At 44.5% G+C, this 18,737-nt stretch overlaps 1 protein-coding gene and 1 long non-coding RNA gene across 7 annotated transcripts in view; one reads left to right on the top strand and one right to left on the bottom strand.

Moving 5' to 3' along the window:
* The window catches only part of FOXN3 (forkhead box N3), a 186,608-nt gene that overhangs the window by 4,377 nt on the left and 163,494 nt on the right, over positions 1–18,737 (top strand). For 2 of the 6 annotated variants that reach the window (XM_021403781.1, XM_021403780.1), the window contains exon 1: positions 12,605–12,725. The exons of the other annotated variants lie outside the window; for them this stretch is intronic. The gene's annotated coding sequence lies outside the window, so the exon portion shown is untranslated. Of the gene's footprint in view, positions 1–12,604; positions 12,726–18,737 lie in introns of those variants that run through there. 6 annotated transcript variants of the gene reach the window in all.
* On the bottom strand, positions 11,030–12,463 carry LOC110402094. Its single transcript, XR_002440894.1, has 3 exons — positions 12,324–12,463; positions 11,734–11,815; positions 11,030–11,373 (listed from the first exon to the last, which is right to left on the bottom strand). It is a non-coding gene; the product is annotated as an uncharacterized LOC110402094 (long non-coding RNA).

The following is an 18,737-nucleotide window of genomic DNA, read 5'->3' as shown; positions in this document are numbered from 1 at the left end:
TGCAGCCATGCACCACTCAGGGTGCTGTCCTGGGGCTGCTTTCCTGCTGCCATCCCTGCCCCAGGACCTCTGCCTCTGTAACAGCCAGCAGCCTCTTCGAGCTTGCTCTCATTTCCTCTCAAATGATGTGTGACCTCTGCCCATCAAAGCGGGGGGGCTGGTCTCCATAGCCCTTTGGAGATTTTCCAGTAATCATAATTTTTCTTATTCCTCTTGAGAGGGTTTTGGCTTAAGTATGGGTCAGACCTCTCCCTAAAACTTGCCTGTTGCCTGGGGTGACAGGACAGGCTGTTTGCTGGAGGTGAGGCTTCCACTTAATTCTCTGCCTGTCGCCAGGCAGTGTCTTTGCCTTGGTCAAGAGTATACTGTCTTCCTGGGCAAGTCCAGACCCACAGGCCTGCACTGTCCCATCCCCATCGTGGGACCTTCCCACTGCCCATTCATGGCCACCAGGCTCACCCTGACAAGGAGCAGAGGCATGAGAGGGTGTGAGGAATCAGTAAGATGAGAGTGAGCTGAAGTCCTCTCCCAGAAATGGGTTAAATCTCACTGTGCCCCAAACTCCAGCTTGTTTCCGTAAGGATTTTCCAGTATATCGTTTGCAGCAGCCACCCAATTAATATGCTAATTTTAACGGCCGATTTTGTAAAGCTTTTTTTTGTTGTTGTTGGAGGTGGAGAAGGGATCCAAATGTTTTGATCCTATTTTTATCGTTATCTTCACTGGGTTTTTCTCACTCCGCGCTGTGTGGAGAGGAACAAAATTTTAATAATTCACTAATACTCTTTGACTTCATTAACATTTCATCATTCTGGCATTGTGCATGTGGTGAACTCCTTAGTACTCTTGTTAAGGGCCTGATCGTGGCCCTGTAGTCTGACACCTCTCCAGGTGCAGAAAAACCCAAATGCAGGTACTGTTCTGATTTTTAGAAAGAGGTGTTTTTTTTTTTTCCTAATAGATATTAAATTAGGAAAAAAACCCAACCTGTTATTTACTTATTTATTTTTACAAATGGGAAACATACATACAAAGATAGCAGTGGTTAGGTGGAGCCACTGGCTGCCAAGCTCCCAGCCTTTGCAAAACCAACTGATAGGGTCTGGAAAGCATAAAGACACTGGGCCTTATGGTATCACTCACATCAGTTTATGCTGCAACGTGTTTGGGTTAAGCAGGTGAGGTTGATGGCTGGACTCAATGAGCTTGAGTCTCAGTGTTTTCTGATGTAGATGAATATACGATTCTGAATTGTGCAAGATTCATTCAGGAGGCAGGAGAAGCCCAGCACAGCTGAGGGTGGGCAGAAAATTTCTGAGCTACGAGTGGTGAAGAATGAAGGGACAGCGGGGATCTTCGGGAGGTGATGTGTGTCAAAGAGAGCATGGCTTCTAGAAGATCAGTTATAAATGCAGGAGGTGCTGAGGGATCGGGCTGAGAGTTTTTATTTGCAGCGGATCATAAGCTCTCTTGTAAATTGGTGTGATGTTATTGAAGTATGTGGAATTACTCTGATGTACACTACCTGAAGGTCTGTGCAGAAGTATCCCAAAAAGAGGAATGATATGAAGCAAGGAGGAGCTGAAAGAGGTTATTGACCTCAGCAACAGGGAGAGAAGTTTGCTCAGAAGTGATAGGGAATGGGGAAGTGAGGAGGATTGGTGGGAATGATCAGGGGGTCCAAAGCTACTGTTTCAGGACAGGGAGGGCCAGAAGAGAGCATCTCATAGAGCCACAGCAGGGCAAAATGTCAGCCAGGGTGGAGGATCAGCACAAACTTAACAAGCAGTATTTGGAGTTGAGAAAGGGAGTGACATGGAGTTCTTCAGAGGCATGAGCTGTGAATAATTATGTGGGCCTTGAACCCCTTGTCAAGGGGACAGATAATTCCTCAGTGCTAGCAGTGAAGGTTTATTTATTTATATATCAGCTAGACAGTGTTATCTTCCATCGAGGGGCTCCATGACATGGCCATTGCTATGCTGCTGATAATAGTATCAGTGTTGCCCAGTTGCTCATCCTCCACAGGAGCATTACATCCCACGGTAGTTGACTCTGCCTGCTCCCTGCACTGTTTATTCCAGCCAGCCTTCCTTCTTCTTGCCTTTTTGTGAGTTGGTTTCTGCTCAAATGAGGATGGCTGTTTGTGGTGTGATGTGGGCAGCTCAGGAATCTTTTTGCAATCTGGAGCAGTTTTTTGTTCTTTTTATTTTTTTTTCCCATAGTAATTTTCATTCTGAATTTGTTTACAGTCTTACTATTATCAGATGCTGCTCCATGTCAGGGTAAGAGCTGGGCCAGCAGGACCCACTCCAGGGTGTACCTCACTCCATCCTTGGTGTGCTGTGGAAAAGAGATGTTCTTCCTGACCCTTAAAAACCTGCAGCCCGAGTAAAGCACTGGGAGCAGAAATTGCACCAGTACAGAAGTCTCCACACCAGTGTAATTGTTGCCTTGCTTTTGTGTTTCACACACTTTTAAGTTCTTGTTGCCTGCTAGTTATATATGAAGATGGGGGAAATTTGGAGAGTATGCATGGAATTACTGATACTTCTTTAGCAGCTGCTGCTAACCCGCCTATGTTCAGCAGATTTTATACTGTCAAAAACAGTTTCAGCATGTGAATGAATGGGCAGGGAACCACATCAGTATTGATCAATATAGACAGAAACCACCCTCCCATCTCTTGCTCAGACAAAACAATGATGATAAAAAAAGGCAGCAGGAGTCAGTACATACCTTGTTTCACTTCAGAAATGGAACTTTGTTTTGTTGGAGTCTCCCAGATGGTAGAGCTGGAATCAAGCTTTTCTTTCCAAGCAGTTGCAGCCCGGGTGCCAAAAGGTGGTCTGCCACATCTATGAGCAGGGACGTTTCCTGGCTTCCGCAGGCACTGAAGCCAGCAGTGTGGCACTTTGCAAAACCCAGCCAGCCCTCCTCTGGTTCCAGTGTGGGCACAAGTGCTGGCAAGAAATGAAGCCTGTCCCACTTTGTGCCAAAATTTACGAACTCTTCCTTTTTTAGCTGATATCTATGAAAAATTAGCTTGAGCGAGTGTCTCAGCATTTGATCAGGGTAGATGGTTCATATTTAAAGTCCGCCTTCCATGTCTCTGTGGGAATCTCCCATGGGATACAGCAGCAGTTGCATCTGATTTTATGAATGCAAGACTTGGTGTTCTACTGCTATCATTGATACAGTGATAACGGTTATTATCCATTTGTATTCCAGTCATAGGTAAACAGCGTTAATATTTTGCTCTTCCCCAGACACCCTCGCTCTCTCAAGCACATTCTCTGTTGATATGCAAGGTGATTTATGTCAGCGTTCCCATGTGCCAGTGTGAGTGATGCACATAAGGCTCTTTGGAGCCAGCGGATGGGAGGACCTCTTCGTACACACTGATACATTGTAGCATAGATTTATACTGCTGTAGCTGTGAATCTATATCTTGTTATGAACAACACGCAGTCCATTAATTCTCTGTGCAAAATTCAGCAGTACTACCAGGCACGCCAGGAACAGAGGGCTAGTTCAGTCCTCTGGACACAGAGTTTTGGCCTTCACTGGTGTGCAGACCCATAAGTATATGGACTCATCTCTGCCTCTGATGGTTACTGGGGCAAATGGAGATGGATTGTCAGCATGTTTCTCTCTTGTGGCAATTGTCTTTGGTGTCTGATGACCAAACCTGGGTAGCAGCCTTTCCCCTGGTGGCATACTCACCAACTTTCTTGTTGGCAGCATACTCTTTCAACTTTCTTGGCTACCTTGGGCTATTTAATTGCATGAAGCTAGTTGCCTTTATGTTTGAATTTAACTGTTAATGAGGAGATATAGGCACGGACAGCAGGATGATTGAAGGCTTTGTGACAGGTAAAAAAGGTAACCTTAACCTTCTTCCCCTGAAATGCTTTAGTTTTAGCCTGAAGAACTGCTTCACTTGTGAGCTGCAGAAGGAAGCATGGTTAGATTACGGAAGTAATCTATAATGCATTAATTACCACTGCCAGTAGTCATCCTTCATTCTTAAAGCAACTTTCTTCATGACAGAAGCCACGAAAGAGATTCCTGTCCTACTTTCCTTGCGTAAAGTGACTCAGCTGTGCTGAAGCCAGGGGTGGATAGCTGAGGAGAAGGCAGTTTCCTTTTTTGCTAGAAAGCTTGAATGCAACATTGTTTTATTTCTGCTCATTAAAGTTAATAGCACAGCAAGAATATTTTAAAGTTAAGTATTTCCAGGATTTCTGTATGTTAAATAACTGCGAACAAACTTTATAGTCACTCTATAGAGCCTCATGATATATCATTTTGAGCTACCTTCTATCTGTTACGTTTTATCTGCCTGCAAAATCCATTTCTAATTCTGGCCATATCTGCTTTGCAATCGCTTGCCAGAAATCTATTCCCAGGTTTCTCCTTATTTAAGTGAAATATCTATGCTTCAGCACCTTTCCCAAGGTGGCTGATCTAATCACGGCACTATCAGTTATCGCTTCTCATTTCCTTTTGTAGCTCTGTCAAATGCAATGCACAACCTAACAAAGCGGCATTCAAATACTCCCAGTGACCACCACCATTTCCCTCTCCTTAGCTTGGCACAACTGGAACTGCATGTGGCTTCTTCAGCACACGTCCTTCACTCCAGCAAGGTGGCTTGTGAGGAACTGAGTGCTGTGAGCGGAGCTGACATTGAGCAGGTGGCACATCTGCCTCTGTTTGCATCGTCCGTCTCGGTGTTAGGTCCTACAGCTGCTTTTCCCAGGTGAAGGAGAGCAGTGTTTTGTTCCTCGAGAGAGCCACTGGCCCTCCTTTCAGCCAGCCGATGGCTGCAGGGTGCCCCGGGAGCTCTGCCTCACGGGGGGTTGCAGAGCCAGCTTCTGGGTGTCCTGAAGTGGTCACTTTCAGTACAGCTCAATAGCAAAGACGGGCTAATGGCTGGAAAAGCAGTTTGTTGCTGTTTTATTCCTAGCTATTTCTTTGCTGTAGGAAGGTAGAGAAATCTGTGGTAAAACAATAATTAAATGCTGACAGTACTAAATTTCCACCCAGCGTGAGTTGGCAGCGGTTGCAAACCAAAACATTAGGTTGTTAAAGAAAGAAAAAAACTGATTAAATACCTCTGTGTGCTTTTCTGATTAGCTATTCTTAAAAAGAGTGTGTGGCTATAATAGAAGGGTGTACTTGACAGCAGCAATTGCTTTTTGGGGGAAAGGTAAAATACTCCAATTCTACTGCGTGTGTATACATATATATATATGTTTGAAATAATTTCTTGCTGATCTTCACTATGGGCATTTATATCTTACTAATCATCCACTTTTAAAAAGCACCGTGTAATCTCCCCACCAGGAAACATGTACAATGCCCTCAATATTGCATTTCTGGAGTGAAGAGTTATCAATGACTAATGTGTTCGGGAGTGGTTTGGTCTCCTTCCTTCTTCCTGGCTGGGCAGAGCTGACTTTGTGCTTCAGAGCCCCATGGCCCTGTTGAACCTTGCTGCAGTGCTGGTGATGTTAAAGCACTGCCAGGCTCATGACTAGGCTGTGCTGCAGGCCCTGTGGATGCATGGATAAATGAATTTAAATGGGTCAGAAGGTGCATTTGTAGGTTACTGCTTTTCACCATCCTCTGACGTGCTCCAGTGTGTATCGGCTGCAGTGAGTTCCATAGCAGTGTTTCAGGGGCTGATAACTATAGATGTCCTGAGCTGCTCCTGGATCCTCCGAAGGGGATGCTGCTGGGTGTAGTGAGGATCTGGTGCTGGTGGGGATGGTGACAGTGACACTGTGGGAGAGCTGTGGCTGCTGCTGGATCCGCAGGAGACCCAGGAGCAGGTGTGAGTGCTGTCTGGAGGCATTTGGAGTTAAAATGTGGTGTAAATGAAGTCCCAGTGTGATGGATAAGCCTGCCAGCAGCCTGGCTGGTGTCAGCTGGGATGCTAAGCTGCCATCCATGCCATCCATATGTGCCAGTAGCACCTCTGAAACGTCTGTGAGATCCATGGCCCAAATGTGCTTGCGAGCATATCCCAGGTCTGTGAGATGTCCAGGCCTCTGTAGCTCCTGCTGCTGTCATGTCAGAGCGGCTTGAAGACCATCATGTGCTTATTCCGGGTCATCCTTCCCCTCTCTCTTCACAGTCCTTCCCTCCATCTGCATGTGAGAAACCGAGGAACAGAGGGGTTGAGAAAGAAGTTTTCTCAACTGTTGCAAACTGTTTTGTTGTCTGAAGGTGTGCCTTAGTGTAACACAGCATTTTATTGTAGTGGTGTACTCCTGTCTGCGCTCAGAGGTTGTGTGTGGTCAGTGGTCTTACAAACATTACTTCTGCTCTGGAAAGGTTTGTCTGAAGGGGATTGGAAGGAGGCTCAGCCCATGTGGTTACAGATTTATGCAGCACTTTTATTAGACTCTCCTACGGGCAACTGGAATATTTTTTTTTTTCCCTGGGAGCAGTTTTAGGTACACTATTGTTTTTTGTTTTTGTTTTTGTTTTTTTTCTTTGCTACGTGTTCCAGAAAGCAATTTCTCAGGAAGAGTCATTCCGGTTTAATCTCCAGATTATCTGTTTGTTTGTTTGTTTGTTTTTCCCCAGGATAGAGCAGCTGAATAATCAGCTAACCCTGATTCAGAGTTGAGGGCTATGTGTGGGCATCTGTGTAGGGATTCAGATGAGAAGAGTGCTGCTTGATCTGTATAGTTTGTGTGAGCATGGTAGTTTGGGAGCCTGGCTGCTGTGCGGGATGACCTGAGCCCTCCAGAGACACTTCCAATTTGGAAAGCTGAGCGAAAGTTGTGTTTGTGCAGTTGTCATCATGGTTTTGCAGTATAAATGCAGAATCCGAGAGTGGGAGGATGGCCCTTACTTCTTCTCTTTCACTAAGATGTGCCCAGTGAGAGGGCTGGCCTGCCTCTGTCCTGGCCCTGGCTGAGGCAGAGGGACCTGTGCCCACCTGGAGCTGCTGCCCTGGCATGGGCCTGGCCTGGCTGATGCCTTCCTCCATGACGTGCAGTGGGGAGCTGGGGGCCCCTCTGCATGGGGGGCCGGCCCTGAGGCTGACCAGGCTGGGGTTGGCCGCTGCAGAATTGTGGTGATGAGGTGGCTCCAAGCACCTGGCCCTCATGTCCCCAAGTACATTGGGTCCTTGTAGCGCTAGCAGCAAGCTGGGAGAAACTATTTCTCTCCTGATGTTAACGTACTTGACCCTATAAAGTGCAAGGTGGCCAAGCAGTTACAGGCCATTAATCCTCAATTGCTCTTGTCAGGTGTTGTATTCATTAATCCAGGGCCAAAAAGGGGTTTAGCTGTCAGTGCGGACATTGACACCCATAAGCAGTGTTTGCAGCCATGCAGATATACGCCCTCAAATTTTGTTGGTCACTTCCCTGAAACTGGGGCTTTAGGTTCACCCACTAAAGTGCTTTTGAACCCAACCCTTTTTCAGAGGCCTGGGGGGTCCCCTGCTGGCACCCCAAGAGGCCCCAGGTGCTGGGGGGCTGCCCCCAAGAGCCCCTGAGCAGAAGGGCCTCTCTTTGTGCTGCTGGGGCGCAGCATAGATTGGGGTGGGTGGCACTGCTTCAGTATGCACCCGCCTGCTGGTTTTACTGCCTCACTCTGTGGAGGAGGAACACACCAGGCATCCCGTGGCAGAAGTTCCTCTTATTCTTGAACGTTGCCCAAGGGTTTCTCGTCAGAACAATAATTGCTTAAAAAATAAATAGATGTTGAGCACCAAGACTTACAAGGTGCTTTGATATGCCAGGCCATGCTGATCGTGTGTAGAGGGACATCCTTTTGTAGCTTGAATTGCTATAAAAGGCTTCAGTAGCCTTTCTCTGGCAAACTGCTGGTTGCCGTAGTTGGGAGGTTGTCTGAGCAAATTCTGCAGGCTCAGTTCCACGGTACACATATTGATCTGATGCTGCTCCCGAGGTGAAAACTGTTCATGCTTCAATACGTTAAATTCTGATCCCACCGATCTGTGTGGAAGTCTTGTTTTGAAAGCAGAAGAAAAGCAGGGAGAATGTTGAGATGTTTTACCACAGCAAAAAGCATTTTCTTCCTACACAGTGCCACTTCACGGAGGGAACAGCTTCTCCTCCAGTTCTGTTTTGGTCTAGGTCTCTCTCTTCTGAGATTTAAACATATGCTTGTATCAGTTTCTCAGCTGGTGTGTAACTGCTGACGTATTGTATCCACTGACAGTGTACTTGTCTCATTTTCACCTGATGTTTTCACTCTGGCTCTTTAAAGTTAGTGAAATCCTCAGGTTTTCAGCATGCTCCTTTAATGATGCTGTACTGTGGGGGCTTTGGGAGTTTTGTTTTCACGAGAAAAGCATTGACATAATTGCCAGTAGGAAAATAAAAAAATTGGACGTTATTGTCTGGAGGTCTACAAATTTATTGCTTCCCCTGAAGCGACTGCCCTGGTTCAGCGGATGGGGACCTTGAAGCTCCAGGTGGCTGGATAGTGCCCAGCAGCTGTTGCACAGATCCAGATGTGCTGGGAGGCTGTGGACTGGTGTCCCTCAGCAAGCTGCCTGCAGCCTCCTGGGAGGCCCATCCTGCCCAGGCTTTGCAGATGGGGCCTCTTCCCACGCCAGACAAGGTGGGGATTTCCAGGATGATGCAGGTGATGCTAGAGCTCAAAGCCACTGAAAGGCCCTGCCTGTCTGTGTGGGGGCTGGAATTGCTCACAAACCGGTGCTCACTCAGCAGAAGCGGCGAGGAGCATGTCTGGAAGCTGTTGGTGTTGCCATGCCTGGCCATGGTGGAACTTTACTTTCAGTTTTGTCCTGTTTAAGTATTTTATTTGTGTGATTTTTGTCTGGCTGAAATAGCATTTGAAGAAATAAAGTAGCGTTGTCTTCAAGTCAGGCCATCTGGAGAAAAGATATTAAGTATCAGGGACTGGGATAAGATCCTAATTTTAATGAAGTACCTCAGGACTTCAGGAGGTAGCAAGATCACCTACAGCAGGTTGTCCTCATCAACTCTGTTAGATGCTGAGTGAGACACTGGCAGGCCACAGGGATGGAGTTCTCTAACTTTTGTTCCCTTCATTGCTCCTGTTGTCTTGGTGTTTTTTTTTTTTTTTTTTTTGTTTTCCCTCGAATCTAGGCATTATTAGGTTCTCCTCCTATGTCCCACACGTATTTTTCTGCTAATGAAGAAAAGGAAATGGTCACACTCCAATTTCAGTCTTTATAAAAACAAAGGCATCTTGATTTTATTATAGTTTTGGACAGGCTATGGGCGGGGTAAAGTTGAACTTGTCTGAGAATAAATGGATTTCTGAGAATTTACTAAGTATAAAATTTTTTTGGAAATTAGGTTTTGTTTTTTCCTATGAAAATTAAAGATGCCAAATAAAGCAAAGTGTTTTTCATATGGTACTTGGGATTTCTTTTTGTTGTTCTTCAGTTCTGTGCTACTGGGAAGTCAGTTTTTGATCCTGTGTCAAATGGAAATAACAGTTGCTTAAATCAAATAAGGTGTTCTTCTGTTATTTGGACGACTCTTAAATAAAATCCCGTAGGCTGATACAAATAGCTTAGTTCCATGAATACCATGCAATTTATGTTTTATGTGGATTGATTTCATTACAAAATTACTCCTCATAGCCATCTGCCCTGCTGTGATTTTTGTGTATTGTTCGAAGGAACATCCTTTCGCTTTGTTTGCAGACCAGTGTGATATCAGCTTGGTACTCAAGACCTGCCCTCATGCCAAAGCCATTCCTGTTGTTAGGGCATGGCCATCACCGAGGACTCCAAGGACTCCTCAGTGACTGTGATTTATGAACTGGACTGAAAAAGAGTCATTTCACCCGGCTGGGCCCATGGCTGTGCGTTGACTCCAGTTACAACACTGTGCAACAAGCAGTTGTGGTGATGAGATTAAGAGCTCTAAGTGTATGGTCAAACCTGGTAGTAAGTGCCCTTTTTGCTTTCTTCTTGTTTTGTCATTCATTGTGAAGTTATGGCTAGAAGTTCTACCTTTCACAGGGGTGCTTTTTGCCTTTCCTAGGCAAGCTATGCAGAAATTGTTGGAGCCTGCTCCAATTCGTGGCTTATATCACACTGTAGACTGATAACCACTCCTCTTCCAAAAAATGGAAAATTTCCACTTAATTGCCTGGAAATGGGGACGATCTCCTGTTGTTAATCTTTGTGTAAAGCAGCTCATTCTTTTGTGTTGGCTGTTCATACTTGAAGATTTCTGAGGATTGATAATGTGAAGGAGATTAGATGAGGTCAAACTGGCTTTGATTGCCACTTTGGTCTGTGATGCTGTGCTCCTTTCACTGCAGCACAGATGAAAGAGTATGTTTATTCCTAAAATAAATAATATTCTGACACTCACCTGAGTTTAGCAGTTTATCTGTGGGGAAAAAAAGTTTCCTTAGAAATTACAAGGCTGTTCAAAATCTGTTTTGGGCATTTTAATTGGAGTACATGATGAGTCCTTTGAAGTTTTATTACCTGTTATATACTTGATTCCAAATTTGCCTTTTGCAATAGCTACAGGTTTTTTATTTGCCTCAGAATATTAACATTTCTGTTTCAAGCTTTGAAAGGGCAAACTTTCTGAGCACATTTATGAACATTAGTTTAATACATAATCCCCACTCAGAGGTTCTTCTAGATTTCCATGTGCTTGTTTAGAGGCTTTTCAAAAGTGCTTAGCTTTAATTACCATTATGTGAGCACACAGAAGTAAGGACCCAAGAGTTTTATCCATTATTCCACTTGCAAATCAATTTTTAGGTAGTCTCAGAGCTGTTCTAAGTTGAATTTACATTGAAGCATGATGTTTTCGTCTAAATGGGGTGGAGATTGTGTTGTCTCCTTACTTAAATATTCAATGGCCGTATGTTTCTTGGTCTGAAAGTGTTTTGTCTTCTGTGGTGTTGTTTTCTTGCAAATATTTTCTGTACCTTGGATGTGCAAACTTTTATCTACTGAGACATAAATAATAATACAAATTTATGTAGAAATGGCATGAATGACTGAGTTTCTGTGGCTTCTAGTGAGCTATAAGACCTTAAGTTCTTGACCTAAAATAGATAAAAGATCTTGCCTTTTAATGACTTTTGAAAATTTTATTTGGAAAGGTATAACTGTGGCAACAGAGATAGTGTTGTGGTTTTAGCATGTGGGTCCATAACTGAAAGCTAGCTAGACCTGTATCCTCTACCATCTGTGAGAACCCTCAATGCAGTCAAAGTGCCCACTCCAGCATCTAAAGATTTGTGAAGTCTGTTTGGAAATACAGGGTGAGTCGCCGTTGGGTGAGAAACTGGAAATGTGCTTCTAGAATGCAGCAGAGGCTTGGTGTTCAGAGAAGAGCTGTCTGGTGTATCCTGGACAATTATCAGAGAAAGTCATAATAAGGCAAAGAGGAAAAGTTTAACCATTTTGTGCATTACTCTGCAAAACTGAGTAGAATATATTTTTAAATACATAGATCATTCTGAAAGTAATGCTTCATATTTGTTTCTGTGGAAACTACAACAGATATGAAGAGCACAAGAACACTATTTGATAGAGCGAATTTGCAGCTACAGAGCACTGTTTTTCAAACTAGTCATCACTGTGAGCTATACATTTCTGCCAGCCATGATCAAGAGCCTGCATGCCACTCTTTTAGAAATATGCATGGCCGTCCAGAACGTAGCTTGTCTTTCACATTGCTGTCACCACTGCTGAAACGCACCACCTACCTCCTCACTATGCTCACATCCATTGTTTGGTCTTCATAAGCATTCAGCAAGCATCGGTGAATATCCATGGATGCCATCTTTTCTGCATGGAGGAATTCAATTACACACCTTTGCTTCATACACACTTCCATGTCAGACGCCATTTTGTCAGACAGCCCCTCTGCTGCCATCTGTCACATGGCAACAGAATGTAACAGAATATTGGTGGGAAGGTTCAACCTATACTGCTGTACTGCCACCAACATCCACCTCTGGTGTCATGGGCCAACATAATAAAATAGGAGGCATTACTTTCAGAGCAGCCCTTGCATATTCTATTTCAGAATCAATAATTGACTTCTACAGATTGTATAGAAGCACCCTGTGCTGATACCCAAACTATGAACAGCTTTCTGGCTCTGAAGTTACTAAAACCAGTATCAGTGGCAGTAAAACACAACGGGATGAAATGTGTGGAGTTAGAATTCAAATTGTCTCAGCCCTTGCTTGTCCCAGCCAAGTGCATCAGCTGTGCATGGTGAATTTATGGTCTTTTAGCAAACAAGAGCCATTAGTCCTCACGTATCTATATCAAAACCAGGAACATGTACTATTGAGTGTAGATGCCCTGTTTTGAGCTGAGCCACAAGCAGATGTCAAATGTTCCAGGGATAGGCTGTTGTGGGTTGCTGAGTCCCAAGCGCTCCATAGGCTGTGCAGAGGGGAGTGCTGCCCTGTGGCCCTGTCCCCACTGGCTGCCCCACTGGTGGGTGTCCATGGCGCTGTGACATGGCACCTGGTATTGGCCTTAGAACAATACATCACATGTGCCCTTGTGTTGTCATCATCCCCATCTTTTGTCACCTGTCTCATGGATGTGAGTCTTGTCCTTGAAGTTACCAGGTTCCTGTTCGTACCAGCCCAAAGCCTTCAGCATTGCTTCATGCCCGGCACAGAGCTCACCCTGCTGGCACAGTCTGTTGCCTCATCACTCTTTGGTTCCTGTTAAGTCTGTAAGTCATCTCCTGTTTTACCATTTTAATCATTTTAAAAAATAATAATTCTTAAGCTCAATTTCTTAAACTTCCATTTCTACCTGGAATATTTTTGGCTTAGTTGAGAGTCTCCACCCTTCTGAGACAACACCGTGTGCATGCATGTTTAGTGAAAGATAGAATGTCAGTTTTTCAATAAAAAATTCCAGTTAGGTTACAACTTTTAGTTTGCAAAAAACAGCTAAGGTTCTGTTTTTTAGGTCATAAGCCCAGTACAAATTTTCAGGTTATCAGGAAAACAGATATTACCAGATTTTTCAAAATTCTCCAGGAAAGCCAAGTGGAGTTTGTAATGAATGCCTGTTAATTTGTTCCACTTTCTATAAATGTTATTCCCTACCAGTACCAGCGCTGTTACTGCACTGGTGCCATTAACCATCTGCTGAGCATGTAAAACTCCTCGGGGCAGAGATCGTATCTTTCCTTTGTACTGTACAATGCAGAGTTGGTAGCTGGCACTTGAGAAACAATTAATGGTAATGCGGCTCAGCAGGGTGTTCGGCTACCGAGCTAATAAGAGTGGTATAAATGCCTGGTTGGATTGGATTAGAGGGAACTGGTGTGTCCCAGTGGTGTGTCTCCAGCAGGTGAGGGGAAATGATGTTTATTTTATCACTGCTCCTCATCAGATGATATTTAAGACCATTTCTGTAGGATGCACAAAAGTTAAGGATGCAAGAGTCCAGATTTGAGTGTATATCTCTGTTCTGCTTATTAGGAGGCTTTACTAACTATTTTTTTCTATTGTGAAATAAGGGATCACTTCAGAGGATTAATCTCATTAGAGCCTGCATTTTTCTTCACACAGTCTTCTGTGCGCACGATAAGTCGCCGCTTTATCGTATTTTCCTTTGTATCTTAACGATCCCTGTGTGCCGGGAGCGGGCTGTGCCGCAGCTTTCCATCTTATGCTAATCCATCAACATCAAGTTAGCTGCACGTGAGGAGTACGCGCAGAGACGTCAGCGGCTGGCCGAGGCCTGTGGGTTGCGCAGCAACCTGCCTGGGAAGATTGATGTCTGGCAGCCTGCACCAGGCCCCGCACTGCTGGGCTTCTCTGGGGCTGGCTCTGGTGCAGGTAGGATGAGAACATGCTCCACGCCATCCTTGTTACAACTGCTAATTTGGTAGGTTTCATTGTGCGGGTTGAGTGGCAGCTGCAAGCTCGTTGATACCGTTGTGTTGCGCTTCCCCTCCTCCAAGGATGTGAGACTCAAGGCACATTGTCAGTGTTGTTTCTTTCCTTCATAAAAGGCCCTTATGTCACATCAAATAAAGCCACAGGTGAATGTGGTGCTTGCCCATTGACTTCTTGCTCTGCGGTGGACTCTTTGGCTCACAGCGCGGGCTGCGACAGCTGTCCTCCACCACTGCTGTGCTTTCCTTACTTTGGGTTTCCAGTGTCAGGACTGCTGCAGGGACGGCACACTGAGATGCACTTATGGGAAAGTAGAACAACTGTTGCTGTTGTACTGAGTTGTGTAATGGCCAAGTCTTGGAGCCAGATAGGACCTGACAACATCTCTTTAATTGTATGGAATATTTGATAATTATGCAACATATTTATTCACTATTTGGATCCCTTTAGGAGATGTGCCTGTCTTGCTCTCCAGGGTGAATTTAAAATTCATGTATATTTACTATGGTTGGAGCTAAACAGTGCTGAAAAGTTCACAACAAAACCCTCTTGTGTGATCACAGACATCTTTCATGCCCCAGGTCTGGAACCTTTTTGACAACTTCTTACCAAGGACTTGATGTAGGAAAGCAGTTACAAATGTGCTTACCTTTAAATCTTTTAACAGGTGGCTCATGAACTTCCTGGCAGGCTTGAACTGGAACATGAGCTGTGCTTGACCAGACCTATGTGTACAGTGTCACAGGGCTAGTGTCAGAGCCCAGGAAACAGCTCTGGCTGTGTGGTTCAGGTGCTTCAGACCAGGTTCCTTCAGTGCAAATTGGGATATAAACACAGGAAAGGAGGACCAGGGAAAGCACTGGCTGTCCTAAGGAGAAAGAAAGCTGCAGCCATATGGTACAGCCCCTTCAGCTGCCCCAACCAAGAAGCACGACTTGATTTCATCTGCGTGCCTTGGTCCCTTAGCCCCACAGCTGCAGCTGCGTTTGTTCTCGCAGCTACTGGGGCCCATCCCCATGTCCCTGCTCTAGGGTGGCTTGATCAGGACCTTGGGGCCACCTCTGAGAGTTTGTCCCAATGTTTGCAGGCAGGGTGAGTGTGCAGCAGCCTATGGAACACTCAGTGTGACTCTTGCTTTTGCTGTGCTTATGCATGTGTCAATTGTGGGCTGTTCTAAGTGCATTTTCTGGTGGGAAGCTGTTTATCAACTGACTGTTGAACTCATTATTTCCTGAAGAGCATGGCACGCTGCTCCTGATTGAAAAGCTGCTGTTCCGTCTCCTTGTTGTTCTTGTTCTTCAGCCATACGCAGATTCCTCCCTGCTTGTTTTGTTAAAGTCCGTCAGCTCTAGAGTGATAACTTCCATCAGCAAGGTAACGGAGCTGTGCTGAGAGGCAGTGGTATTGTTTTTGTCTGCAATGTTTCTAAAATGGCTGTGCACAGTGTGGCAGAGAGAAGCACCTGGATGCAAGAATCAGGTGCCTGACATTCAAAAGGAGGAATGCTTTCAGAGTGCTTCTCTGTTGAACAGGCAGGGAAAGTGGGAAGCAAGTAAGTCCATGAAAAGCTAACACTGTGTCTACCAGGTAGGTGACTGGATGTCAGCAAAGGCTATGTATTAAGGTTTTAACTGAATGAATCACAGATTGTTAGAAACATTTCTTACAGTAGAAAGTGGGATCAGGAAATAAGCAGTCTTGCTCCTTCCCCAGTCCCAACAAACCTCTGTCCCTAAAGTACTTTTTTTGATGGCAGATTGGTGTCTGAGCCACATCCAGTGGGGGTGGGTCCTCCTCTCTCTGACAGAGACAGAGGGGCACTGTTCTTGGGTTCCCACATCAGTGAAAAGTTGAAGAAAGATTTTCATTTCCATGGTTTGATCGACTACGTTTCCTTCCCATGGGGAGTCAGATGTGCACGTGCCTTAAGCCTCATCCTGGAAAGAGTGTTAGGGTCTGGAAAGGGAGCCCACCCGCCAGTTGTAGTGAGCACATAACTGATTTGCATCGTAGTAACTCCTGATGATCCTTGTTCTGACCTATGCAATTGTTATTGGTGCTGCATAAACACAAACCATAAAAAACCATTTCCCAAATTAAAGGGTTTACACTGTAAGAAAATACCACATAATATGTGCAACTTAATTGCTGCAGTACTGCTTTAGCCCTTCTGTACCCTGTAGTGGGACTCATCTGCTCAGCACAGTGTGAGTACCATGCATGCCTCAGGCAAACAGCAGAGAGAAATGGGGCTGGGGGGCAGGTTGGCCCAGTTCAGGGGGTGTTTCTGATCCAGGCCAGGTCTTGCCTTCTGGAACACTGTGCTGGATGTTTTCTGGAGCCCAGAGAATCAGTATGGCTGTAGACGGAGGTCAACATGTTGTAGCATCTTAAGTTGGTTGAGAGAGATCACGGACCTAATACCTAAACAGCCTCATGGCATCATTTCACTGATCTGAGATATATCCAGAGCTTGGTTCTGTTTGGTGCAAGGTGCTTCAGCTTCTGCTTAGGATTTGAGGTCAACCAGTACCTTCTAGGATAGAGTCCCAGAGAAGTGTGGAGGAAGGGTAGAGAAGCCAGGCAGCAGATAACAAAGATACTTAAGCAGCAATGAGAATATCTTATTTGAGATATTTAATCTTTTTGAATGAGTAATATAATATTTATAATATTATAGTGGCTGTAATAACTTGCTTAAAAATTAAAAATAGTTAATAGCTGAAGTGGAATAAGCGTGTTTAATACTTCTCACTGAACCACTGTGCCTTCTCCTAGAAAAGTTTTATTTAAATGCGTAATTTTCTCTCATTATAACAGCACTGACTGGAGCAAACACGCTGGCTCTGTATTCCATTCTTAATGTGGATCAGGCTGATGGTATTTATAAAGCTCTCTGCCTGATATGTGTCCTAGCTATCTGGAGCATCACTTCCTACCATTAGATGAATTAGCCCAAGACAGATGAGGGCGTTGAAGTTAAGTGCATTGATCTGGCTGCCCTGTGTCCATATTTGGGATGTAGTACTAGATCTTTTGTGGTGTGTGAGTTTTGTGTCTTGTTTGATGTGTTATTAAGTAAGATTCTGTTAACTCCAGAGAGGTTTCTCTCTGACTCAGCCCAGCTCCCAGGAAAATACCTTTTTTTTACACTGCTTTCCCCATGTGGTAGAAAGCTCTACTGTGCTTGAAGACCCAAACTGCTGCTCACAGTCCTCAGCTGAGCACTGCTGCAAATACTGTAGAGAGCTTGGACCCATTCCATGGAGACTTGGTGAGCAGAACAAGACATCAGTCTTGGTTTGATATAGGTTGATGGTACAAAGCGTGTAGGAGAACTATGTCTTCTGTTGCTGAAGAGATTCTCGAGGGTATTTTGTACTTGTAGCAGCAGTCTCTATAGCACTGAAGCTTCATACCTGGGTAGATTGCAAGGCTATTGGTAATTGAGAGATGATAAAATGTGAGTAGCTGTAGCAGGGTCATCGTCTACTAGAACAGGGTGAAGATTCCTGCTCAAAGTTACTAGAAAGTGTTTTGCCACTCATAAACATTGCTGTGGTCACTGTGTGCCACATTCAGAGCATCATCAGTTCAGTCTATACAGTGTAGGCACTTTGTTTACTGACTGCATGTGGCTGTTCAGGGGGAGGAAGAGCGTAGGTTCTTGCAGTCACCGGATAAGGGCAGATTGCCATGAGCCCCTCCTGCTGCAAGTGCCTGGCCAGGGATACAGGAACAGCCACAGAGATGTATTGTATTCAGGGTAGATTAATAAAATGAAGGCATTTTCAGTGCATATAACGTATGCAAAGCATTTGGTCTTCTACAGTGCTCTTAGAAATTTAGAATGAGTAATAACGTTTGCCCATATTGAATATGTGCCAGAGGAAGATCCAGGGTAACTGCAGGCAGCTTAGCCTGACATCAATCCTGGGCAAAAGAATAGAAGAACTGATAGAGGAGTTAGAGAATTAGAGGTAGGGAATATAATTAATGCCATTCAACATTCGTTTTTGAAGAATACATCTTGTCAAACAAACCTGTTTTATCTGATGAGATTGCAAGTTTGGGAGATAAGATAACTGTGTAGATATAATATACTTAAACTTGTGTAAGGCGTTTGATTTTATTCCACATGACACTATGATTAAAATATTAGCACTATATACTTTCGCTGAAGCACATGTTAAATGTATTAAGAACTGAGTAACTGACAGATCTCAGAAAGTAGTTGTCAATAGAGAATTGTCGCTGAATGGGAACATTTTTAATGTAGCTCTGCAGGGATCAGTCAGAGCCCCCATGCTATTCATCATTTTTGGCAGTGATCTGGAAGTAAATACAAAATTATTTCTGATAAAATTTGTGGATGGCACAAAGATTGATGGAGTGAGAAGCTGGACGTAGGATACAGTGCTCTTGGTCACTTGTGCCAGAGGTACAGTGAAGGCATAGATACCTGTGATGAGGCTGGTGGTACTTCATGTCCAGATAAAACGCAGAGGCTGTGGTCCTTCCTTCTCTCTGCTGCACCACTGCTTAATGTTTGATGCGTTCTAACGGGTTCTCCATCACCGTTTATTGATCGTTGTTTATAAACAGAGCAAGTTTTGTGTAGCTTTCCAGCCACAAGTTCCCTAAGCTAAAAGAAGACAGTGTATCTTACTAAATAAATGATTAGACGTCAATGATTTTCTGCCTTCTAGAGCAGAGTTATTTGGAAGCATGAAAGGAAATTGTTGCAACAGTACAAAACCGCTGCCCTTTGCACTTGCATCTTTCCCACAGAGTAATCCTTCATTCATTGTTTACTTAATGAGAAAAGAAAG

This window comes from Numida meleagris, chromosome 6, assembly GCF_002078875.1.
Source record: "Numida meleagris isolate 19003 breed g44 Domestic line chromosome 6, NumMel1.0, whole genome shotgun sequence".
In the NCBI taxonomy this organism is placed as follows: Eukaryota; Metazoa; Chordata; class Aves; order Galliformes; family Numididae; genus Numida; species Numida meleagris.
The sequence above is the reverse complement of the archived record's forward strand: the minus strand, read 5'-3'. Positions and strand labels throughout refer to the sequence as shown.